Source organism: Scomber scombrus, chromosome 17, assembly GCF_963691925.1.
Source record: "Scomber scombrus chromosome 17, fScoSco1.1, whole genome shotgun sequence".
Lineage (NCBI taxonomy): Eukaryota > Metazoa > Chordata > Actinopteri > Scombriformes > Scombridae > Scomber > Scomber scombrus.
The window spans coordinates 8,088,288-8,114,661 of record NC_084986.1 but is presented as its reverse complement, the minus strand read 5'-3'; positions in this window follow the sequence as shown (position 1 = coordinate 8,114,661).

The window sequence follows — 26,374 nt, the reverse complement described above, 5'->3', positions numbered from 1 at the left end:
AAAGAGACCTGCCTCCGCCTGTTAATTCCCCTCCGTCCTTGAATGTGTGTGTGTGTGAGTGTGTGTGTGTGTGTGGTCATGTGAGAGTATATAGAAATAGATGTGTGTGTTTGTGCGTGTTTACTCTCTCACACAACCTTCTCTCCTTCCATGTTTTCCTTCTACCTCCACCCCTCTGATTTGATTTAAATAAAAGCCACCCAGTTAAATTAAAGTGTCAGGGTGAAAATCCAAAATGTGTTTAAGTGAAACAGGATTTTTATGAGTAAACATTTCATTCCTGCAATACTCTCACTCATGTTTATTCATTTATGACGAGGCTATGAAGTAATGTTCCGTTTTGGTTGCTTGCACTATTCATTAGCTTGTGTATTGCCCGAGGTGTAGCCACTTATAATGGCTGTGGAGCTGTGTTGGCAGCTATGCTATTGACAGAACCATATGGATTTCATTTCATATTCATCACACCAACCCCAGAGAAAAAGATCCACAGGACTGTGTCTTTGTGCGGCTGTGCGACAACCGTGGTATTTGCATGAGAAAAAGTAAGAAAGACAGATAGGAAAACAATGGGGACAAATGTGTTTGTGAGTGTGTGTGCATGGTTGCGCCTTTAGATCTTAATTCCATCTTATCTATTTGGGGGGGGGGGATTGTTTTAGAGACTGCTCCGTTTCTGGATGGCATCTAGCTGCCTTAGGTCTCAGGCGTGAGATGTTACCATACATCAAGGTTCTGTTGATCAATATTGATTGATCTGTGTAGCTTCAGAGAATATCAGTGCCCATATCTGCCTCATACACCATTCTGTTTATGTAATTAATATGGAAGACAAGTTGTAACTCAGCCATAACTTTTTAACCTTGCAGAAAGCCCCAATAAATCACAGGCAGCGATGTCTGAAGAACTGAGCTGGCAGGTATTGTCTAAGCTGTGTGGGAAAAACCTGCATGGTAGAACAGTATAAAGCATGTCAACCAGCACAGTTTCCCACATGATGTCCTGTAGCTGCACTTCACCTGATACCCTCTTAGCATCAGTTTGTTTGCCACGTTTGCTTAAAAGAAAAGACTCCAGCTATGTTGTGGCTGGGATTTGGTGTGTGAAGGAATGTAATGGAGGCTCTGTTTGGTTTGAGGTTCTGGCAAAGATCTTTTTCTTCCTCCAGCTTGACCAAAAGCCATTGCAGCTATAGTCTCAAAAGATAATAACAGTCATTTTCAAAACATGCTTCATATTTCTGAGGTTTTGTAGAAGCAGAGTGAGGGTTTCTGGAACAACTTCACCTACTTCCTAGGTGCACAGAGAAAAGAAAACAAGCCTCAAGTCAAAAACTCCAGCAACACTTGTGGTATATAGAATAACTGTATTGTTAAATGTAAGTTTTGCCCTCTTTAGATTTTATTCTGAGGTTTTGCCATCATACAAATTGAGTCTGATTCTGACTCTTTCCTCCCTGTCAATTTCTACTACTCTTTACTTTTTTCATACATTAAAGTAACATTCATGAATAAAAATCATTCTGGTTCGGACATGTGTTGGAGCAATAAAATATCATATTTCTTCCACTTCTTCCTCAGCATATCACTGTCAGTAAAGTAAACACAGCAGCATGTGAGCCAAACTGTATTTTTTGAGAACTGCCAACTTACAGCAATGTAATTATTTGCTCCTCCAGTTTGAGTGGTAACTGCAGATTTTACACATAAAGGTCAGTTTACTCATCATGGAGAGTGCTGCTCAGCCTGTGTGTGTTTGTATAATGTCTCATGTTCGACTGCTTCCAGACCTCTTAATCACTGCACACATCTGAGAAATTGGTCTCCATCGATGGCTGGTTGGGAAAACCGTCAGAGCTTCGTAAACAGGATTAAGAATGGGGACATCATGGATGATATTGACACTGCTGTACTGTAGTTAATGCCAATCAAAATACAACTCTTATACAAACTACAGATTTCTTTAACCAATGTGACAAATATTAAGATAACAACTACCAGCAAACACTACTACAGTTTCTCTGTCAGCTGAAAATTACATTTGGAGAATGAATACTACACTTGCTATTTATTGGTTAGGAAATAAAACCAAATAACCACCCTCAATAAACAAATCGGGTAGCATAAACACAATGTCAAGCACTAAATGAATTAAAACAAGACTTCTGTGGCTCTAGGTTAGAGTCTGAAAAATAATAATAATAATAATGATTTACAGTTGCCAGGGTTACAAACTGCAGGGCTGTCATTATAAAGATGTAGGCATTTACCAGGCAGGAAGGGTCTAATGGTGTGTTCCAGTTGTACTCAGTAGTCGGAATTTCTGAGTTCTCAGCTGGAAATTTCAACTGGATTGCCCCATTAAGTCGGATCTGCGACTCGGAAAGTTTGACGTACCCCACCAGCCCCGACCTCAAAATCCAAGATGGTAGCCCTGTGCATTAAGACTGTGAAAGTTGTAGTAATATCCTGTTGATGAGCAGTTTTTCTGTATTTGTGTCTCATTAAATCAGTCGTACACATACTGTAGTATTGTCCAACTTCTATCTGTGGACATGTTGCTAGACTGTTTGTATGAGCAAAATACAGCAAAATGTGTTTTAATAAACTGGTATTGCTATCAGTGGTTACCCTGGCTAAAGGTAAATGGAACGCAGCATTACTCAAACAAACAAAAAATGCTACAAACTTGCATTGGGAAATGTAGGATTCGGTGTATTTGAAGCAAATAGATATATAGATAGATTTAAAAAAAATGTTGTTGCCATTTTTAACCGACATGCCTACCAGGATTGCAATATCAGTCAGTCTACCACTTTGGTCCAGACTGAAATATCCTAATTATTGAATGGATTGGCACAAAATGTTATATAGAATTTAATGGTTCCCTGATGGTGTACCACTTTGGTGATCTCCTGACCATTGGAAGGATTCTCATGGATGTTTTGATGTTTATGTTCCTCTCAGATGGTATTGTAATATTTTGTTTCATCATCACCATTATGAGGTCAAAAGGTTGGTTTGAGAGAGGTAGCTGTGTTCATCCCATCCTGTTTAGGCCAGGTCTTTCATTAAAAGAAAAAAATTATGGCTTTTTTCCCCCCAATAAAGTAACATTATTGGGGGCTAAAATCTAGTGTGCAGACACTACTTTTTTCTTTTCTGTTATTTTGTCCAATATATTGATTTATGATCCAATTCCAGCAAAACTGTCATTTCCATAAGCCAGCCATCATATTTAGTGCTCATTAGCAATTGTTAGCATGATAGCATGCTAAACTAAAATAGTGAACATGGTAAACATTATACTCGCAAAAACATCATTATGTCAGCATTGTTATTGTGAACATGTTAGCATGCTGATGCATTTAGCTCAAAGCACTCATAGTTATGCTAGAATAGCTGCAGTTAATTTTCTCTCTGGCTTAGAAGTGCTTGGATTATGATGGTAATGTTTTTAACAGGATCAACTGATGAGATTTAGATTTCATGTCATTCTGCAGTCAGGATAACAATTAGCCATAATGCTTCTGTAGATTTTATGTTGCCTACTGCAAAACATGTATAGCTGAGTGATGCTAAACATAAATGGATTCTGTCTGATATCTTTCCAACAACCTGTTCAGCTGCTGATTCAGCCCAGTTCCAGTAGTCATTATTTCTGTGTGCATTTTAAACTATTTTCATCACATAAACACCACCGAGCACTGCCCGAATCATGTACTAACTGGGGAAGGACCAGCGCCTGCTCTGCTTTTAATCATTTTCTCCACTGAATATGTTTGTCATTTACTTTTTTTGTTTGAACTTGTGTTGGGTTTTTAAAATTATTATTCCTCTCTGTACTTGTTCAGAGGAAAATGGATGCATAATTGTTTACTTCATTTAGGCTGTCGAGTCTACTGATAATTGCTTCTGTTAGTGAGGACTTATTCCACATGTCGAAGCACAGAAGTAATAAATATTGCATTTTCTTTTTCTCTGCATAATAACAGCAGTGCTTCATTTTGTATCTTTTTGCACATTTTTAGGTCAGTACATCTTAATTTTTTGTTTTACTTGGACACATCAACATGATGCAAAAGATGTGGGCTGTCCAAAGCATTTCGTCAGACTGGCTAATCATATCTTGCATTCACACCAGTCCTGTGGATGCATGTGTAGAAAATTGACTGCAGCAATAAATAATCCATGATCGTAGCTTAGTTGACATCCACACAGTGAAAGATAAGTAAACTACTGCTTGAGCATAAGATTTTCCAAAGGTGTTGTATCAAAATCATGCTTAATTTATTAAAACATGTTATGTTTCAAAGAACCTAGTTTCAGCTCTGCTGTATTAATTTTTGCACTGAAAGGTGAAGGTCAGTGTAAATTTACACACTAATAATTTTACTTTTCAGAGTAAATATTAGCAAGCAGTGTCTCTACATGAATTAAATATTTTCATATTCTTTACATAATTATATCAGTAGAAATGTGCTTTTCATTGCAGTGTTGTCTCATTTTGTAATAATGCACATTAATCAGTGCAAACATGTCAAGTAGACTATGTTCTTAAAAAATTTTTAAAAAATCGTGCAGCACAGGTAACACAACAGCACAGTCAAGATGGGACCACATGTATAAATATTGCATAAAAACAAAAATAATACATTCATCACTTTCCCCAGAGAACTGGGCATATCTGAAGAGGAGAGGAGAGTTGGCTGGGTTCAGTATCATCCACTGATGTGGTGAGTACAGGGATAACATCAAAGTGGAATCTGGCTGATATAATATATATTGAACTTTTTCTTTCAAACATGCTACTGAGCCTCCAATTAGCTCTCTATACAGGTTTATATAAGAAACCATAACATTTAAGGATACATCTCAGTATGTTCACTCTAGCATGAGACAGTTGTTTACATATTCTCAGGTAACATGCAATAATGAAATAATGAAAAAATATACAATTGATTTTTTGGCGAATGTTAGGGGGGCAATATGGAAACAGGAGATGGAAAAAATGGTTTTCATTTACCCCAAAAATGCAAAAAACTTTACAAACCGAAATTATGATAAGTAGGCCGATAAAAGGGGGTTAACAAAATATAATTCCACTCAATGTGACAACAACTAATCAAGATAGTAAGTGGACAAACTGACCTTCTTTTTCTTCCTGTTTAAAGGCGAATTGCTGTTGAATTATATAGTTCTTAAATCCTTGTAATTAAATCTGTGCTTCTTAAATAAGTGACATGTTTTAAAATATCATTTTTAGTCATTTGTAAAGAGTAGGGGTGTGACGATACACTCAGCTCACAAGACGAGACACGATATTGGGTTCACGAGATCGAGACCATACGAGATTTTAACTATATTTTTAAGAACATTTCAATGAGGAAATACATGACTGTTCTTTTATTTGAAATTCACAAAATGGAAATTGAATTGAAATGTTTTAACTAATCATCTTGTAATGAATCACTTTAGTTCTACTTTCTAAATATATAATTATCATATGCTGTATGCAGCACTGTAAAAGGTTTCCCCATATAGATATTTTATAGATGGATAATTTTGGTATTTATGGAAATAACAACCATAAATACAAAAGTTAGATACAATCACAAATACTAAAAAGTAAATTGTAAAGAATAGAAACAATTCTAATATATAAATATAAATTAAATAAAGAATCCAATTATCACAAATTATAACATATTGCTAATAAAAAAACACAGAAATACAAGTAAATTGCACAAATCCTGTATCACATAAATACACAAGTTATAATTTGGTAGTGTGACTCATTTTACTTTTTGCATCATTAGGCTTCCATAGCTGCGCTAGATTCCTCCGCTCCTCCTACTTCAGGCTCTCAGTGTAGAGACCTGAGGTTAACCTGTTCCTCTCCTCTCCTCATCTCCTACTGCTGACTGAGATCTTCTCAACAGGTAGAAGCTGCAACAACATTATAAAAAGAAGACATGACGTGCGAACGAGCGATAGAAAACCGATCGTCTTTTTTTTTTTTTTTTGTGCGTCCCTTAATTATAGCTTCGCGAGACAAAATCCACTTCGACGAGAAATATCGTCGCGTTTCGTCTCGCGAGATCTCGTCACACGCCTAGTAAAGAGTGTTTTCAAGTCCATGTTTTCCATCCCTTCATGTTCCAGTTCATTCTTTAAGGGCACAAACTAACAACAAACAATGAGGGAACATACATAGGTGCTTGGCCAAAACAAATAACATATGATAGGGTCAAAATGGACATCATATACAAAGCAAAACTAACTAAACCCAAATCCACCCATGACATACAGTAGCAGCACATGGTGGAGTTGGCCCCAGTATTTAAGAGTCCTCAAACTTCAGCCACACCTTTTTCACCACAAGGAAATGATGTTTCCCAACAACCATGGTAAGAAACAAATCATCAATGTAAGAAAACCACTTGTGTAACCCTTTAGTGTTTAAATGTTTGTACTCCATATAAAACAAAGTAAGGTTAGAAGTTCAGACAGATTCCAAAAGAACTCAATGAAATGAACCTGTATAGGAAAGCAAACTGAGGTGATTCAGAATATCCAGCATGTAGGTTTTGACTACATTGCAGTGGTAGAAAGTAGCAAAGTACATTTACTCAAGTATTGTACTTAAGTTCAATTTTAAGCTATTGAACTGTACTTCAATATTTCCATTTGATGCTATTTTAAGCTTACACTCCACTACATTTGAGAGGGAAATATTGTACTTTCTACTCCAATACATTTATTTGACAGCTTTAGTAACTTTCAGATGAAGATTTGACACAATGGATAATATAACAAGCTTTAAAATACAACACATTGTTAAAGATGAAATCAGTGGTTTCCAACAATTCTGGCTTTTGATGTCTTACAAAAGCAGTGTGGACAGAGTCACATTTCAGATGCTTTAGTTGTTAACAGCTTCACCCCCCCCCCCCCCCCCCAAACTTTTCACATTGTTTCATTTCAATAAATGTTTAAACAATCCAATATTTTTTTACCAAAAATCAAAGAACTAAAAACTAAAAACAGATTTGTGCTGAGGAAATTAGTTTTTTTCTTCTTTCCTCTCCCATTAATCTTTTCAAGCCCCCTCAGATTTTTCTGGTGACTCACTTGAGGGGCTTAACCGTTAGGTTGGGAAACACTGGGCTAAACTAGCTCTATCTGCAGCAGCTACAGCAGTAACAAACTGATGATATCATATATAGTAATATATCAGTTAGAGGGACCAAACTGCTACTTCTGCTTTAACAATTTAAGTGCATTTTACATCTAATGCTTAGTACTTATACTTAAGTAGGATTTTGAATTGAGGACTTTTACTTCTAATGGAGTATTTTTAAGTATCTGAATACTTCTGTCACCACTGCTTCATTGTCTCATAACATATGGGTAATACAGATAATGAGCTATTTTTTCACTAATTAGCAGGGTAGCTCAACAAAACACAACACTAACAAATAAACACCTTTCTGTCTTCTGACTGAAAACTGAATTGAGCAGTGAGCTGGTTTGATGGAACAGCAGCGAGGCAGCCTGTCCCCTGGGATGAGGAGCTAGTCGGGTGCCGGTCTTGTTCAGCTCCATTTTGTCTGTCTACTACTGCAAGTAAGATTCTTCAATTAACATTCAATGTTTGTGCTGTTTAAAAGTCATGAGTAGATGTGAAAGAAAACCACAATTAGCACCAAGTATTCTGTTTTTGTCAGTCCCACATCCTCACTCACTCATTGAAATGATGACATTTGTCCTGGTGTTGTCTTTTTAATGATGTATATCCCAAGTTGTCTCGCCTTTCTATGCTGTGTATTTGTGGTGGTGTTGACTTATAATCCAGTTTGAATGCTGATGCTGTTAGCTGATGTTACAAATTCAAGACAAGAAGGAGAACTGGCCAGTGTCCTTGTTTCACATCAATTTTATTATATTTATTTACCTCTGATTGAAGGTCTTTTGCGACTGTTTTCCAAAAACTGTGTCTCAGTTGAAGCAAGTATTCGGATATGCCTACATACCAATCTGTAGTTTGGTGTGGGTGCAGGAATAACAGCAATTTAGCTTAAAGTCAGAAAAGCAGGACAACCAACGAGCAAACGCCCTGGAAAAAGAACATCAACATCTTCTGGGATATTTTTCAGAAATCAATGTGAAGCCCACTGGAGTGTGCATCAACCAGTTAACTTATTGTACTTCGATATGAAAATCCTCTTCTTCAGTAGCCACCACGATAAACACAACATTATTTGCATTTATAGATTTTCTCCTAGCGCTGTGTGTCATGTCATGTAATCGCAGGGGGTAAAGTACACTCTATTCATAGTCTTAAGTGTATCATCACCACAGTGCAGTTCACTATAGAGACAATTTGCAGACATTTAAGTTGTCTGAAGCTAGACAGGCTGTCGAACGATGATATAATCTGTTTAGGTAGATTCATAAAATTCATTCAGTCTCATGCATCAAAATGCCAAAGGGACTTATATTTATATTTAGTGAATACTAAACTAAACTAGGAAGAACTAGAGCACTCAGTGCTTCCACTTGATCATACACACACATCTGGCAGGCACACTGAATATTACACTTGGATAATTGGTTTCTTTGTGCTAATAGCGTGTGTTACCTTATTTCTACTTATAATACTGCTAAAAGTCAGTCATTTAATTTGAAGTTGAAATGATTTCTTCTTCACTGAGTCAGACAGAAAATTGAAATACCTAGGTATGAAGATGATAATGTCAATTTCAGTCTTCCTCCCTGCAGCATGTTAATTCATGCTTGGTGTTGTACAGAATAATAGCCAGATTTGCATCAGTAAAAAGACATGACAACCCACCCCCCTTCCTTCCCCCGAAAAAGCTCTAGAATAAGCAAATCAACATCAAGGTATTTGCCAGAAATCAATTCAGCACCCACTCTGCCGTTCGTGATCCACTGAGCTCGTTGAGCTATAATATGAAGTTCCTTGTGTCCTGCAGCCACCACACTGCATCCAAAACACCATTTGCATTTATGGATTTTCTCCTAGCACCGTGTATCTGAGTGTCAAGCTCTTGCTTGAAGGAAATGGGATCTCTATTCATAGTCTTTATCCATTTCATCTGTAGCACAGTCTTGACCGAGGGCCTTTGGAATCAGTCCCACTCAGAAATGATTTACTATGGGCAGGCAGGATTGTCAGATAGGGGCAGGGCACATGGGGGCTTGTGCATGACTTTGTGGACACAAAGGGTTCATGAAGGAGTGATAATGTTTTGGGGGAAGTAATGCAATCCAATACTACATTAGCAAAACTGCAGCCTCCGCAATTTCCAAAGACTTAAATGAACAGCTCTCTCACACAGGCCCAACCAAAATCCAATATTTTAAGCTTCACAAAACTAGTTTTTGTTGCAGGACTATTTTAAATTGTATTAAACTGACATCTGGTGTGGCTGTGTAGCTCAAATGTGAATATCAAAATATATATCTATGAATATACTTTTTTTGCACAATTCTACTATCCCAGATTTAACTTAGTGTCTACCTGTTAGTTGTGCTTGTCACTCTACTTGGAACACAATCTTTTTACTGTATTATCCCAAACATTAGATAACTTCCCCTTTTCTAACACTTGTTTTGGGGAAAACAAGATACAACACATGTTCACTTTGGGAAAGTTCCTCTGAGATATCATTAATATTATAAAAGGAGAAAACCATCCTCATTCTTGAAGCCTTTTATCCCGTAAAAGAAAAATAACACCATTAAAGTAGAATGAAGATCCCACATTTTTGTAGCTTGTTTATCAGTCGATTCACTCTCCTTTTTTAAATGTTCTCTGGCAGTTAACATTTTTGTTTTGTCTTTTTGAACTCCTCATCACAAGTGACAACAGTAATTCTTGGCTGTTTGACAGATAATTCTGCAGTAAAAATGTCAGCTTTCAATTTTCATAAATGTATTGCCTCTGTGGCAGAAAAACACGTTACACAAGCCTTCAGAAACTCCTGGAGGTCAAACTGACCGAGGGAAACACTTTTAGGGCTGACTAGCTTTAAAAGACTCACACCAACTTAGACTTGGAAACACATGCTAGCACGTAAACAATAAGGCTACAAACAACCAATCATGCAACATCAGTACACACCCTATTCAATAAGGATACTGTGAATATTCAGGCCCACGTGATAACAATATATATATATTTATGGATATGGAACTAATTCAGAGTTTTTTGTTTTAATTTAGTCCTCACTGTGTAGACTGTTGTTTGTATGTTCTCCCCCTGCCTTCATGGGTTTTCTCCGAGTACTCTGGCTTCCTCCCACAGTACAAAAAAAAGGCAGGTTAGGTTAACTGTTGACTCTAAATTGCCCATATGTGTGGATATGAGTGTAAATGGTTGTTGTCTGTATACTATATGTTAGCCTTATGATGGACTGGTGACCTATCCACAGTGCACTCCGCCTCTTGCCCAATGTCAGCTGAGATTGGCTCCAGCCCTCCTGCAACCTTCTAGAGGATAAGCGGTATAGAAAATGGATGGATGTATGGATGTGCAGACTCAGTTAACTAGAGTTTACATTTCATTCAGAGTTATTGGTACTTGAAATATCCCACTCAACCTTGTTGCTTTTCATATTATTTTCAGGTTGCAGCTTCAAGTTGCAGAAAACGAATTAGCTTTGTCAGTCACGACAGATGTCTTATTACCCCCTGAGTCAACATAGGATTTTTTTGATTTAGAGTTTTAGTCATTTTTAACTCATAAATGTTAAAATCTGAACACTAATGAGCACAATTTTTTTTCATCTTTTTCATCATCGCCTTTATTTGTCAACTATGTTCTTATGCATACAAGCAATCTGAATCTGGTTTCTAGTGGCTCTCAATGTACCTACACACATCAAGGACAACAAGACAAACATAAACATAGCACTATTATGTAAAAGCAAAAATAGATACATAAAGACACATAAAAGAAGTGGGCAACAACATACAATCTCTATATACAGGTGAAACAGTTTCTGAAAATTGTAAACAGGATACAAATGGTGCAAATAAATATTGCATGGAGTGCTATAATAAATATTGAATGGATGAAATAAATATTGAATAACAAAACATGATAAGTTACTTTATATACAAATGTTTGGTTATTTACAGTATATACACCTGCTCAGATAAACAGTAATGACTCTACATGTTATTGCACATTTTGTATTTTAAACTAAAAATAAATGCTTATAATTGGGTATTTTAATTTTACAGGGTTATTGCACAGCATCTGAGCTGAGTGTTCATCAGGGTGACCACGAGAGGAAGGAAACTGTTCCTGTGTCTGGTAGTTTTGAGAGTTGAGCTGCTCGTACTGTTCACACACCCCTCACTAAGGCAACACATCAAAACCAGTAGCTGTCAGAGTAAAAGCAAAAAAAATTGCATGACGGTTGAGTAAACAGCAGGCTAGTTTACTGAAACCATTTTAAGATCAGAAGCATAGCACTAACTGCACTCAAAAAAAGCAGCAAAGCACAAGAAAACACTTCCCAGAATCATCTTAAAACTATTTCCTCCTTTTGAAGATTGTCTTTAAATGACAGTAATGGTTGTGAAGAGGAATTTTCTCTACCTTTTAACTCCCTTCCCTTTTTCGAGACACTCGTGCACTCCAGAGAAAAATGCTTACAGACTGCCCCTCTGACAAAATAGGACAGGTGTGTCTGTCAACGCCTGGTTAAAAATTTCCACCAGTGTCAAACATTTGACAGATGCAACACATAGGCCTTTTAAAGAGTGAATGAACTTTGCATAAATGCAGATTCAGAGTGAGAAGGAAACTCTAATTTCATGCAATTATTTGGCACAGGTGAGCGTCTTCAGCAGCATTAGGAGATGTGGAATAAAATGCCCTCGGCTAAATTGGTGTCAGGTATTAATTTGACTCTGCAACACTCTTCACTCTGAAGTGCATTGGTGACAAATTGTTAAGTTCAGTATTTGGAATCATCAATGGATTGCTACTATGGGTGCTCTTCTATTTTGGGTTTAAACCCTGCTCACATAAGAAAACTTGTCAGCGTATAAAGCGTGTGTGAGAGTGTTATAGCGAGGGGGACTGCGTGGTTCTCGTCAATGCAAATCATTCCCCGTCTGCCATCTAGCTCCAGCTGGCGTGATGCTCTGGCATATTGGCAAGTGAGGCGGGCGGGTCGATAAGGATTTTAACCGCATCTTAAAATGGGTAATGGTGGCCTTTATGTGTGTCATTGTCACTTACCCAAAAGTCACGGCTCCTAAGCACCACCATCCATCACCTGCCTGCCTGCCACATGCCTCTTTCTGCCTAACTGATTCACTTAAGCTCTGTTTGTTTGTTTGCTCTCAAAGTCACTTTCATTTATGATCGAGCTGGGCATGGGCTACGATTGCATGCGGGGCTGTACAGCACAGAGATAGACAGACAGGGGTGGTTAGCTTGCTCTGAAATTTCTCACCCACACTAAAACCGGCTATATTGGATATTACACTTATATGAAGCCATTCTTGCACTCTTTCCTCACAAAAAAGATAGCTGGTTTCATAAACTCAATATGCTGAATTACTTACTTCCACACAAGCGATAGCCTGCAGTGAATTCAGGAAAAACCTCAACCAGAATGCTTCCCTAAATAAACTAAAACACTCAAGCTTTAACATGAAAAAGCCATTTAACAGCTAAGACAAATATGGTAACATCTAAGTGTGAGTCACATTGCTAAGGGCATTTTTTTGCAAGTATTTTTGTGTATATTAAAGTATATTAAGTTAAAACTGTTAGGAGGGGTTTTTTTGGAAATGAATTCCTGCTGTTCTTTGATAGAAAAGTTTGTTTGGGTACTTAAAATGGCTGCCCTTGAAAGACTGCATATCATCTACATATCTATCACCTTTTGATGACAGCAATTTCAGTCACAAATATCTCTATTTCTTTCTGCCTAATAGTTCTTAGCTTTTGGAACGGCAATGACAAACTCAGAAGTGAAGCTTTCAATGTGGGAATTCATTCATATTTCAATAATTAATTTCTTGCTACATTACGTAATAAACAGTGTGTGTACTTCATGTGACTAACAAAGGATTAAGAGACTGTTTTAGAGAATATTTATGAAAAATATAACCACATTTAAAACATGGCAGACATATTGAAGGTTAACTGTATACGTTGTGCTGGTCAGTACCAGACAATGTTTTCAATTAGCATTACTGGTCAGTAAAAGCCAATAAAATGTATGGGTACGCCCAGCTATTTGGTAATAGGTGTGAATGAGTATTGAGATTGTGACAGTTAGTATCATTCAGACAGAAAGGGGCCATGTTTAAGGTACCAGTCAGACAATGAAATAAAATCCAGAAAGTCCAGCTGGAGTAACCATTAAAGGCATATTAGATGCTAAAACACTGCACAACATTTTACACAATGGCAAATATTCTTTCTTTCATTGTGAGGTAAACTAAAGAAAGGCGACATTCACATTACAAAGTCTTCCACCAAGAATGTGTGTTGCAACCAAAGTTGAACTTTGGCAAAGCAACGAAGGAAAGCTAAGAAGTTTAACAGACATCTATTGCGTTGGCACCCAGCCTCCATTCAACTGAATGAGAGGGCTGCTGTTTTTCTCATGCAGGGCAAATGTTGGACTGAACATAGACCTGAACATAGACCTGTCAGCCTGCCAGGAATCAGCCAGGTACCCTGGAGGGCTACTATTCCTGTATTAGCAGGAAACTGTGCCGCAATACTTTTGTCAGCCAGTCAGTGCAGTGCAAGATGTAATATGAGGCTGTCGGTTGGTAAAAGTTTCAATGTGAGAATTGTGTAACAATGTTTACTGTAGTATAAGTTTCATGAGATTTTTGCACTTTTGTGAAGTAAATGTTTTTGAGTTTAATATATGCGTATAAATGTGTTTGGTTTTTGTGTGATTGAAGTTTTGTAAGAAGTTTATAGCAGAACTGTAAGTAATGATGATTACAGCTGCATTCACATTGTAGAGAAACCGCAGGGCTGGAGGAGGTCGTTGTAGCTCCAGTGATATGAAACAGTGTTGCTGACTCACCATAAGTATGTTGCACAGGTACCTCCTCCTGTTATTAAATGTGTTGCATTATCTGGACCCACTGTTTCACTGAGCCTGTGACATGTAATTATTTTTTCCAGACATCATTATTTTTATTATAAGAGTAAAGCATTTTTTTGAGGTCAGTACCAGCCTGGAATGAGAAGGATATGAAAGCACCACACATGCTGGGCAGCTGTGCGTCGTCATTCAGGAAACCAAGGCCTCTATTCATTAAAGCCTTATTCCCAGTGTACCAGGAGGATGTTGGCAGAGCTGTTTTCACCTCTGTGCATATTTACAAAGCTTTGGCAAGCGTCACTCATTTTTTGTGGCTAACTGGTGAAGATGTTTAGTTGCCCTGAGCAACTGTGAGGAGCTTCAGAGAATGGTTGGCAGACTCAAGTCGCAGAAGAAATGCTCGTTAAACTGAACTATGTTGTCATGGTTAATTAAATACCCACTCCATATTTGAAGTTTGTTTTTCTTTGCTGCTCCCCGTCTGACCCATTCTGTCATGAAGACGCCATGGGAATGAGGGGTGGACACGCATGGTTATTGCTGGCTTTCTGTTTAGCTTGACTGATGTATGTGATTAACTGGCATTACCTTCAGACTTTCTCAGGTCAGCCCTAAACCGCAGAGGGGTGGGGTCGAAAACAAAGTCAGCGGTCCTTGGCTTTCATCTCTAGTCCGAACATTGTGATTGAAAGCCGAAGAGGTTTGCTTTGAACAAGACCACCGGACTTGAAACAAAGAAGGCCTTCGTACCTCCAAACCACCCAATTATTTTCACGATATTAACAGCTTGGCAAATACTGTCTAATTTAGTTGTTTCTGAGTCAGTGTGAAGTGGAGGAAGAGAAAGAAAAACAAGAGGAAAACAGAGGCCTCACACTTGAACAGTGGAGGAGGACGCAGTCACCTCGTGTCCAACCTGCTAGAGGAAAGGACTTCATTGAGTATTTTGTTTTCATCTAAAGAAGAACATAGCCAGAATCACTTGGGGAGTTTGTGTGTGTGCACATCAAAACCTGTGTGTCTGAGTAAGAAAGAAAGAAGAATATGTGTGTGTGTGTCTGCATACTTGTTACAAGGCACTCTCATTTACATATAGAGCACTGGGCCCTCAGGAGGTAAGTGGACTTTAACAGTGAGATAACTCTGCTATTTATTGCTCTTCATGCTGCAGTGAATACCTGAGAGCTGCAACTTCTCAAACGTGGCAGTGAAATCCATATACAAATGACCAACAGCCATCACCGTACTCCAGTAAGTGCCTCTACACTCAAAAAGAGAATGCCAAGAGGCTGTTAGACACACAATTTTCCAGTATCTGTAACCCATTTCGCTGTTACCACACAGCCATCGGGATGCACAACACTGCGAGGTGACACGTTGAAACGACAAGCGGCCGGATTTGTCCTCTAAACTTTTCCTCAAAGTTAATGAAAACTTCTAAATTTGACAATCTATTTGATTTGATTTTTATTCCTCCAAACTATTGACAGAGCAGCCCACCCACACAATAAACTAATGTCAAATTGTCAGCATGTCAACAAAAAAAAGTCAGTTTGCATTTTCAGAGAATGATGATACAATCCATCAATGTCAGCCTAATCTGTATTGGAAATGATATTACAAAACCAGAATAAACTTGTGTTTTTGTCTAGTCCAGTCAGCAGCATGGAAGATTTATAGCTATGTCATTATTCTAAGCATAATCTTAGTTCTGCTGTGTGATTTAGCAGTGATTTATAGTCATTCCATTTACTTCTATACTATGGCAGTGACTGGCAGAAAAGCACAGCCTAATATGCTAACAGCCGCTGTACTGCTGATATGAAAATACAGCTGGGAGAGGAAGCTTTGAGCTATGCAGCGATGTCATCTCACTCTGCAGCTGCAGCCCTGTCATCAATACTCAACTTGGATATGCTGATTACATGGAAACATTTACATCACCCATAGAAAAAAAAAAAGAAAAAGCAGCCATTGGCTTAATCATCGCTAATGTCATCATAATCATGTTATCAGTAGCATTTTAAAAATCATAATTAGTTAGCTCTTTCATCATTATCAGCATGATCATTATAATCATGGTATATCTTCCATACAGACACGCATGAACTGCAAAGAATGGCATTGATAGAGGCCTTCATTGGTTCACAATTGACCAGTGGAAACTGTACATGAATACCATGCACATAAATTAATTTTCAAAAGGAAAATGAAAGCAACTCATGGACAGTCAGAACCAGTCTTTTTATTCATCATTTTGCTTCAGATTTTTGTTAAAGGATATCATATGGAAGTGGGTCACTTCAAAAGATGATGTAGCACTGTTGGCCTTTTTCTGGTCAAAATGACAAAATGAACATGAGCCTGAAATGGCCCACATTTAAAATGGCAAATATGGCTCAAATATCCTAAATCAAATGAGGGCCTTTTTTGGTAAAGATGTGGTGCTTTTAGGTATGTGTATTCTGGATGAGGATCAGTGCTGGTTTTTCTTGGTTGACATACAGCATTGCTATGGCTTTCTTGTGGCACAGATCTGTGCATCAGGAGTAGTCTGCCCAAGTGCCGTCATTCCACACAGTATGTGGGCCGGATGACAGGACCAAAAGTGTTGGCTGTGGGCTGGATTTGGGCCACAGCAATTTTGCTATCTGGGAAAGTACATTGTATGAGGTATTGCCTTTTCCTTATTTAGCTCTTTTATCTGTGAAATATTTTTATTCAACCTTTATCCAACACTGAAGCTCTTTAATGCTGAAAAATATACAGTAAAAATTAGATATTACAATCACTTTCCATTGTAGTTTGGTAGCTAGTTAATCATACAATGCTAAGAGTTCTTCATGTATAGCTGCTATAATTGCTTTTGTTTCTTCTGACTAATTTTTGCCACTGTGAATAAAAAATAAATTAAAAAAATTCTCCCCCCCTTAGTGGCCTGGAGCATTTCCATAATATCAATTTACTCTGCAGATTTTTTTTAATGTCTGTTTATTTCTTTTGGAGTGTATTTTTTATTTGATTATTTTTATGTTTCAATAATTGGATTTTGTCTTTCAAGGCTCCCGTATATTTGTCTTCAGCCATGTTAACTCTGGGAGTTTGCATTACCTAGTGGTATGGTGCATCATGCAAAAGGCAAAGAAGTCAACAGATCATTACTTTCATAACACCTACAGATAGATGGAAATGACCCTGGAGACTGAAGCTCTATTGAGAAAAGCCTTGAGCCTCTCTCCTCTTATTAGAGCCGGGCTTTTGGGAACCATGGTGGCCATTGACTAAGGTGGAGTCACTCACCCAGATTAGCCTTTAGCCTTGGAATAAAATGCCCTGTACCTTTGACTAGTTTGCTTCCTGCTCTACAGATCATACATCTATGCTATTGATTGGCCTTGCCTGCTCCACAGCTTTAATTGTGGTGCGGGCCTCGCATTTCACCGACAGTAATAGGTTACACAGAAGAATAAAGATGCAGTCGCTAGATATTGATCAAAAGGAATCCACACCTCTAGCAAAATTAACGAGACAATGCATATGGATCAATACTGCTTTCCTCTCACTTGGCAAAAGAACCTTTTTTTCCCCCTTCTTCCTCCATGCCACTGCCTGTAATCCAAGCAAAAGTGCCGATTTGGACTCATCTTTTAAAAAGCATCTCATTAAAGTTCATTATGATGTATCAATTGTAAAACCGCCAGGAATCTCATTATGGATTAGATGGGTGGGTGGGTGGGGATCGCCTCAATTGTTTAAGTGTAACCGAGACACACGCTTTCATTGGGAATGTGTGGTACTGTAAACGAATAGGCTGTGATCCATGGCGCCGTTCATTTCAGCAAATCTGATCGTCCAATATGCGAAGACAAACTTGCACCACATCCTGTCGTCATTTGCTGAAGGAGTTAGAAATAGAATGTGATATATATGAGGTTGCTCGTTCAGGATTACACACAGGCAACATTTTTTTCTGAAGATTAATGGCCCAATATCTTGACTGTGTATACTGTGACTATCACAGCCATTACACCTGCAGAAACTCCCCATCCCGACATGGATGTTACAGCAGACGAAAATCGATTCTTGATTCCCATAATTAGCATGCCTGAGGGGACTAATTGAAAGAATATGAAGGTGGTTTTGGCGTGCATGACTTTGTCTGTGGACATCATTATGAAGGGGGTTCTAGGAAGCTACAGGGCAGCAAAGTACTCACACAAGTAATTACTCACACTCGACGCAGGGCCCTCCCATGGTGAGGCCCAGTGCAGGGGTTTCTGGTGTCAAGCATCCCGCTGCCTGTTTTCTCTCGGCATGCTTACCAACAGAACAGAATCATTTCATCACTGTCTGCTTTAATATCTCTCTCTCACACACACATACATACACATGCATAAATGACCACTTTACTTGCTAGTCCTACTACTTTTCCTCACCCCCAAGAGTGCAGGTTGCTCTAAAGTGCGAGGTCAGAGAAGGTGAACTCTTCAGTTGCTAATTAAGTTAAAACTTTGTTAAAAGTATAAAATAGCATTTTGTAAAAATCTGTTCAATTTGTCCACGAGAGGACAAACTGTACAAGATAATCAAGGTTGGAATACAAAGTTTAAATAAGAAATGTGATCATTTTGTCTTTCCTTGGTGACAACAAGAATACTTACATTTACATGGTATGTGTTCAGCATCTTTGTAGAGCATATTTTGTAAATGCATATCTGAAACTTTGTTTTTGCTTAAGTGTACATTTACAGCATTAATGTGGCAAAGTCATTTAGAAATAGTTAAATGACAAAAGATTTATTCTTAAACAAATACAGATTTTAGGAAGATAACAGCTACAACAGTGGAAATGCTGTAATGCCAACCCCAGAGGAACCACTGCTGCCAATCTTGGGAAGGTCCATTTCCACCAGCACTCATGGAGACCATACTGACTTAAATGATAAGGCTGGCGAGTTTCTATATTTTTTTCTTATTGTCAACAAATCTCAAATGTGTAAAAACCAAACGTACATCCTACTTACAAGTATTGACAGTATGAAAAAATATAGTCTTTTGAATAATTGCAGAAGTCATCATTAAGGCCTCATCATTATCTCATCATTAAGGCCTTCATACTTGCATTTGAGCATCTTTCACTGTTAGGCTATGTTTTGTTTTTAGTCCTTGCTTACTGCTGCAGCCAGTGGTTCTTACTGACATGCTGCTGTATATTAATATGGTTTATTGTTCAGGCTAAAATCTGTGAACTGGTCCTAAAATGCAACAGAATGACACAACAGAAATAGTGGAGCATGGGCTCGGACTTACAGTAAAGAAAGATTGTGTTTGGAGTTCAGTTTAACGCTGGTAAAATTAACATCAAATCAAATGAATATAGTTATGACCTGTCCAGTTTTTCCTTTAGATGTTTGAAGTACATTGTGTGCTCCTTGGACTGAGAGCTCCAAGGACACTGGATGAAAAGGACATCAGTGCATTCGCCACAATACTAATACTCTTAAATTCTAACAACAACTCTGATATATTAAACTGCAGCTTGCTTTCCTTGGAATCCACCTCAATCTCTTATTAGCCTTTTCTAAAGCTCTACCATGTATGAATATCAAGCTAGCTGGTTGTCATATAGTTTAATTGGGGCATTTTATCCAAAATCGGGCTGCAGTTGCCTGAGGGGACTCAATAATACTGTATGGAAAATGTTGACTGATATTTTATTAGATTTGAATTCTGGTGTTGCTGGCAATAATATTCAGACAGGAACACTTTCCCTGAGGTACCTTACTCAGGAATGGGAATCTCTGCATGTACCTGGCAACTTAAAGTAATTAATGAAGAGGTTCATTTTTCTCTGACTGGAGCATCATTTTAGAAAAAGCTTTTTATATTTATTTTTCCCCCGTAGGTGTTGGTAATGACCAAGTACCCTTAATTTGAACAGTGACAGGTGCAGTTATGAGTTTAGTAGGGACATTAGTATGGAGATAGGATGCCTTAACTCTCAAGAGCAAAAATGCTAAAGGCAGAAACATAATTTCCTGCATTCAGTAACACATTCATACACACATTTACTCGTTGGTGTGTTGTTTGTGTATTTGCTTAGTGGTGAAGAATGTTATATAACACCTTTTTAAAAAAAAATCTCACCTGCACCCACAAGCAATTTGCATCTCTGTCTTTGAGGTTTTTTAAAATATCATCTCCTGTGTTTTATCCCAATGTGAAACCAAAAAATAGAGCACAATTACTATTGCAATAGAGAGAAGAAAACAACCATATTCAACACTTTTTTCTTCTACTTTGGATCAGCTTGTCTCAGGAGTCTTATAATTGACTTGCTCAGTGACAGTTTAAGGTGAAGCTGGCTGACTGACAGAGCTGTGCATACATGCAGTTTTTTTAATCCATCATCTCTAACAAGCAATTAAAATTTGGTTCCAGCAGGGTGCATGAGCAGTAAAATTAAAGCACTGGCCCCATGTTTCATTTCTCCTCACTTCAAATGTTTTTTGCTGCCCTCCTGGGCACTTAATGTGAAGACGAAAAATGGTCACCAACAAGGTGGTGTTATCGATGTTGCTGACATTTGCCGTTACCTGTGAATATCAGTTTTCAATCCATTGCGGCTCTACTCCTCTTCCTCCTGTTTCTCTGTCTTTATCTCAACCTCGTCCCTGATACACTCCGTCTCTCTTTGTATATGTCTCTGACAGAGAACACTAATCCTAAACTCCCTGTCTGGCAGCCATTATTTACATCTCTCACTGCATGCATTTCGATGTCTATCTACGAAGAGAAAGGGCCAGCTCTATTAATTAGGAGCGCAGCACCGTTAAAAAGGTTCCACAGGGAGAGATGGTGGTACTGCTGCTCTCAACCTGCCCACCATGTCCTCCCACAGTGCTGGTGATTAATGATGTCAGCCATATCAAGGGGGCCCTTATCAGACATGGACGCTCCCACCAAACAAAGCCAGGGTTAGAAGCTTGCTGTTTAACTGATGAAGTGGGACCGATGGCGAGGGGAAGCCGAGAGCCGCCGTGAATGCTAATGACCTTAGGCATCAATTGTTAGGTGAGCACCCAGGAACATTAACCGTTCACCTCCCCTGTTTGAGGCGAGCTGTAATTGTGATGTTTATGATCGATCACGTTGCAATGCTCCAGGGTTTCTCTGGAATACTATTTAGATCCTACTATAACAATATAAAACACTTTATTACAATTAAAGTCCTGCAGAATCTTAAATAAGAGTACAGAAATACATCAGCAAAATGTGCTTAAATTACATATGAAATTAGTCATTATGCATTTAATTCGTTACATGTATTTTAGTAATATTATCACTATACATTCATTTGTGTGCAGAATTTTTATTGCAGTTGCTGGAGGTGGAATTTCTTCACATACTGTCAGACTGTTTAACCTGCAAAAACTTTAATCTTATAAAGATATTTCTGGCAACATCTGAGCAGTGTAGGAAGAATATTCAAAACAGTTTTTCATTAAATCATCTTGTTTAAAAATGCTCAAGAAATGAGTGTCTGTATCCTGAAATGTGATAATAAGGTTTGAAGCAAGCTTATTTGCATTTTGAAAACAGGTTGAAATATCCCTACTAAGCTGGCAGATTTTCCACATAGTGTAAAAAAGAAACTAATTTATAGACTCAATTACAGACTAAATTACTTAAGGAGATTTGTTTTACTGAGCAATGCATCATGTTTTAGAAGCTAATTTTATGTTTCGTATGAAAACAATTACTAAAATAGCTGGTAGTCTAAATGCAATAGAGTAGATTTTCCTCTAAAATATGGAGAAATAGACATGCAATTTAGCAGAGAAGGGAAACAGAAGTACAATTTCAGCACTTGAGAAAATGTACTTAGTTACATTTCACCACTAACACCCCTCAGCTTGATGGACTGTACACGGTCACATGCTGAAGATTTTCACATTCAGCACCAAGGTTATGTAGTTTAATAGGACGCTTTGAATTAACGATCTTATCAGATCAGATGGAAGCACAGAGATCAATAAAACAATCTATGTCTAATCACACTCCAATCTTTGTCACAAGTTATGTGAGATATCTCCTGGTTATGAGATATCTGCACTGAAACGCTTGCTTTCAACTTTATCAACTACATGCATCGCATATTTTGCAAAGGAGCTTGGTGAGACCTTGCACACGCAATACATTAGCCCTATCTCTCCCCAACTGAGAGAGAAGGAGAGAAAAAGAGAAAGATTGGATCTCGTCTTTCTGACGATCTGCCACTACAAAGGCGATATCTCTCCTCCGTCCTCAGATTGTTATCTCTTATGGGACAGAAATAGAATACTGTACGAGATATAAGGCACTTGTGTTTTATCAAGCAGTGGAGGACGTTTAATGAAGCAGCATGCTATAAAGATTATTCCAGCAGAAAACATTCTCTTGAAATGCATAAAACATAAATTTTCCCATTAAGTAAGTGAATCATCAATGTAAATCTCATTACCCCCAATCTAAAGTGTGCCTTAAATTGGGTTCAGGTTTGTGTGTGGGTGTGTGTTGGGGAGGGGGGGGGGGGGGATACAGAAAACAAATACTGTACATATGAAAGTGTACTTTCACAATTACCATCTTACTCACCATTTTAGGTAGAATAACGCTGATATAATATACCTTTATATAATTTGAAGGAGCAACTAAATCCATTTCACTTCAGAAGATCAAACAAAGCTACACGTGAACTCCTTTTGAATAGACTCCTTAGAGAGCACTGAGTAAACACTACCTACAGGAATAGATTCTTTTCATGTTGCAGAAGAAAGCTCATACAATGCTGTTTACATCTCGTGTGTACGTGGCACATAAGGAAACCTTTCGATTCCATGCAGTGATGGTTAATTTGTTTCTGTTTGTTCACTGCGCCTTATTTGCTGGAGGCAAATGTCAAGAAATCATACAAGCTGGGAAATTAATGCTTAATGACTGTCATTTATTAGCTGTTGTTCTATTGTCATGGGGAAAGTGTAATGTTTGATGGAATGGACTAAAACACTTGCGACAAACACGGCAGATGCGTATGGTGGCAAGTTGATTGTTTTCATGTAATTGTGTTTATTTTTGATGCAAAATGGTTGTCTGGATGGTAATGCAGTCAGTCAGTTAGTCCACCTCTTTGGTCTAGGCTTAAATCTAGACAAGCACTGGATGTATTGCCTTGAAATTGTATGCAGCCATTCATGGTCCCCAGAGGATAAATCTTACTGACTTTGATCTCCTGACTTTTCCTATAGAACCACCATGAGGTTCATATTTTGAATTTTTAGTAAAATATCTCAACAACTACTCTATGGATTCTCATGAAATTTAGTACAGAAATTCATGGTCCCTGAGGCTGAATCCTAATAACTTTGGTGATGTCCTGACTTGTACTCTAGCACCACCAGCAGGCCAAAGCTTATTCTGGGAAACATCTTTACTTCTACTAGCTCTGTTTTATATAGCACCATCATCAGGTCAACATTTTAAAGATCTTTAATCCTATGGTTTATGAATAAATGCCTGTGAAGCTAATGACATTCCCATCAACCTCCACTTTGAATGTCAGCAGGCTAACACACTAAACTAAGAGGGTGTATGCGGTAAAGATTTTTACCCCTAAACCTAAACCACATTATAAGTTGTCATGAGCATGTTGCTATGCCAGCATTAGCATAATAGGGCTGCTCGATCCTGGTCAAACTTAGAGTCAAGACAGAAACTGAGATCACATAGAAGCCTGTGTCAAGATTTCAATGAATAGTGCAGCTGTTGTGCTTAAGTAAAGCCTTATAGAGCAGCCAGTATGGGTGTAGACTCTTATTCTTGTTTCCACACTGCTGCTGCTGTCTTTCTCTTTCTTGTGTGTTGTGAAACCAGTTGTGCAAATGCGTTGCTCATTGTGTGTTCTATGTTGATCCCATTTGCAGTGTGACTCAATATTCGCTGCCAGCGGAGTCTGTGGGGTGCATGTGAATCCAGTTTTACCCACCAAGAGAGATCCCTCTTCCCTTATTTGCCATGAAATTTAAAAAGAATACGAGGCGTCCTCCACCGAGTGAGGCTCCTTCTTCCCTTTCAGCATCTTCTCTTCATCACTCTCATTCATCCTGTGTGCCGGAGAGGTCCGCGAGACTCATTAGCGCCCGCCTCTGTGTTTCATGCCGTGTTTCCCCAAAGGCATTAGTAGCACCATTAGCCCAGGCAGCAGTGAGTTTTCAAACTGCCTGGGCAGACGGATGCCTTCCAAACCAAAGTGTGCTCCTTTCTTTAATTAGCATTTTTCAAACATCAATATATTTTCCTCTGGCCTCCCAGGACAAAAACTCGGCTGAATTAATTATTAACAGTCTTGCTGTCTTCCACTATTTTCTCATCCTCTTCTTCCTTTGAAAGCAGTGATAGTTTCCACGTTTCTGCCTCTAGTCGGATGTGAATGCAGGGTGGACATTCTGTGACAGCTCTCTCCCTCAGGTGTGCTTAACAGCACACATTTTGTGCATAAAATAATTAATTTGGGTCTGAATCAAGAATGCAAGTTAAATGTATGTCAATGAATGCCAGTGTGCATGAGGCTTTGCTGCCCACAGGACAATTTGTAATGTTTACATTTCTGTCTTAAATGTATTGTCTGCTGACAGATTTTGGTATTCATTCTGCCATTCTTTAAGTAAGGCACAAGGAGAAACACCTGCTGAAAATGGGACGACTCTTCTTCAAATTCCCCCAGGTGGAGAACTGAGGGTAATATCTTTTTCTGTCTGTCATAAAAGGAAGAAAAAGTGAGGCCACAGACATGAAAAGGCAGGGGATTGGATTTGTGGCACAATGTGGTCGATGAGATAAAGTTGAAAAGGAGTGAGATAACCCTTCTCCCTCCTTTTGGCCTTGGCTAGCCTCTGTGACAGAGCTAGGGTGGGAATAACAAAGGCCCATCAGGACACTCCAAAGTAACCACTCTAATTTCAGCTCACATACAAGACTTTTGTTCCCAGTGGAAATTGTGCCCCAGATTTGACTGACATCACATTTGATCATGCCAACATGATGTTAATGTGTATTTTAAATGTATTGGTAATTGTTTTTTTATTATTAGAATGAAGAAAAAAAGGTTGTTGGAGAAATATCAGAAAATCTCTTCTATCGTCTCAGCCGGCTGGAGGGGTGTGTTGGTGTTCAGAGTTCCAGTGTTGTGTCAAAGTCTGTTCCCCCATCTATGTGTTTCCCCTGAATTTGTATCCCTAATCCCAACCAATTGTCCTCTGAGGTGTCTGAGGTGTCTGAAGTGACTCTAACCTTACCTTAACCCCAACCAGTTTTCTTTGGTCCTAACTTCAACCACAGAGGTGGTACTGTGGAAAACACAATTTTGACAGGAGAGTAACATTATTATAGGGAGGTACATACTTCAACACAGCAAGAGACCAAGTAAACAATCTTGCACTGTAGCTAAGTCGTGTGTGTTTTGGTGGGGGTATTAAAGAGTAAGGGCCACACCGGCATCTAACAGGTCAGAAGTGACATTTGAAGGTATGTTTACATGCTGTTAAATGTGCTGCAGCTGAGCAGCTAATTGCCTATCTAGCCAGATAATTGACATTTGTGGTGCACTTTTCCCCAGGGAATATTTGTTTTGTACTCATTCAACAAGCTAAGGTGCACGACAAGATGTATGTTAATGTTTGTAAATTAGATACGAAAGAGAATTTAGCAAGAAAGTTAATGTTGGTTGTTGGTCTGAGTCAGTATCTCTTGTTTTGTGTAGCAGGACGCTATCAGGCTCAGTGTGACTGTTTGTTCTGCCTGGGTTAAAACTTTAGTTTTATGCAAACATTTGATTGGCTGTATTTATATTGACGACATATCCTATTAAACTAATGCAAAACTTGGTTGAATCATGAAACAAAAAAATGTCAATATAAAATGTATGATTTGATTTACAGAGCAGATACGTATACTGTAACAGATTGCAATGTAATTTAATTTCAGTTGAACTTTAATAAAGCTGCTGTCATTTTCTATTTGATGTAATGTGATATCAGCTGCACTCTTCCTTTGGATTTCCCGCATTGGTTTGTATGCACCTGCACATAACTGCAACTATTGCTGTTAAGGCGCACGTGGAAGTGCATATGAACTAACCCAAGAGATCCTTAAAAGCACCTGCAGTTAGTTTCACATCAGATCAAATTGCAAATGACAGTTTTATTAAAAGCAGAA